At 59.0% G+C, this 1,418-nt stretch overlaps 1 pseudogene; it reads right to left on the bottom strand.

Annotated features, from left to right (window-relative positions):
- Positions 1-1,204: 1,204 nt before the first annotated feature.
- Positions 1,205-1,418, bottom strand: part of LOC116553676 — a 1,196-nt pseudogene continuing 982 nt past the window's right edge.

Raw genomic sequence — 1,418 nt, 5'->3', positions numbered from 1 at the left:
CATGCACTTACTGTAAATCCTGCCCTTAAGCAATTGTTCTACCCGTCCCCTTCCCCTAGGGTACGTAAGTTCCAGTTCTGGGGGATGACAGCCTGGGCATCCACTGTCTCAGCTAGAAGCCATCCAAGGCATGGACGTGGCTTGTCTTTGTAAGTCCCTTTTAAGCATTTCTTTCTAAGAAACTGGATTTGTCTGCCTCTTTCTTCAGCTTCTCAGTTCCTTGGACTTTGGGGACAGGTCTGCATAGGCCTGAGCACTGCAGAGCACCCCGCCTGCCCAGACCCCAGCACCAGATTGGAGCTGTGAGCTTCTCTTGCTCTTGCACACCAGCTGATGGGGTCAGGGTGGGCTCCTGCTTACCCCTCTGCATGACTTGTGCGACTCAAGGTAGAATCACAAAGGCCAAGAGGCCCAGAAGGAGAGAACCAAGAAGGGCTCCCAGGATGACACTGACAGCCCTGAGTGTCCAGAAGGGTGCTCCAGGTGGTGGGGAACCTGGGCCAGGCTCTGAGGAAGGAGAGGTCTTGAGCCAGCAGAGTGGCAAGGGGGGGCATGCACACCCTCGGCAGGACAGGGTGGCTCCGAGGGCCAAGCCACACCCTCACCCTCATGGGGGACCTGCAAGTCGGAAGTGCTGGGGGGTATCTTCTGTTTTTAGGGGCGCAGAGCACCCCAGAATGGCTGGTGTCCATGGGGGCATCTGCCCTCAAGGGACATCCCCCTTCCTTTGTAAAACAATGAGGAACATGGCCCCCAAGCAGATGCCAGGGCAAGTCACAAGAGGTGACCAGAGCACAGAGCGGCTCAGGTCAAGTTACCCACTGCTGCCATTTTTATTAAGCTCATTACTGTGGTTAACTGTTTTCTGCAAAAAGAATGAGGGGCCGGCTTTGGGAACAAGTGAACCTGCAAACACCCAGATGACACTTACACCCGAGATGAGCAAGGATTGGGATAAACAAAAGGGAATTCCCAAAAAAAATTAGAGGGAAATCCGGGGAGATGCATGTCCCCACCAGGCCTCCACAGCAAACCGGCTTATCCCAGAAAAACGTCAGAGTGGATACCAACCCACTAAACCCGGGGACCGCTCTCCAGCCCAGCGAAGCGACAAAGCAAGACTCAAGGCTGACTTCCCATCCCAGGGCCCTCTGCTCGCCTCATGACCCATTTCCCACCCCCCCACCCCCCCGCCCCGCCCGGCTCACCCAAGCAGCGCACGCCCGCATCCTCTTTGTGCGCGCAGTCTCCGCGTCCCCACCGCCCCGCAGCGCAGCCCCGCAGGGACCCCTCGCTGCCCCGGCACCCCACCTCGTCCAGCCACACCAGCCCGGAGCCAGGGCCAAAGGCGGTGGCCGCCAGGGCGGCGAGGGCGGGACCACAGCCCAGCTGGCGGCACACCACCTCCGCGTCCGCCA

The sequence above is a fragment of the Sapajus apella genome, unplaced genomic scaffold (genome assembly GCF_009761245.1).
Source record: "Sapajus apella isolate SASKATOON/1434 unplaced genomic scaffold, GSC_monkey_1.0 scaffold13, whole genome shotgun sequence".
Taxonomy (NCBI): Eukaryota; Metazoa; Chordata; class Mammalia; order Primates; family Cebidae; genus Sapajus; species Sapajus apella.
Note: the sequence above shows the minus strand (reverse complement) of the source record. Positions and strands in the feature narration are given on the sequence as shown.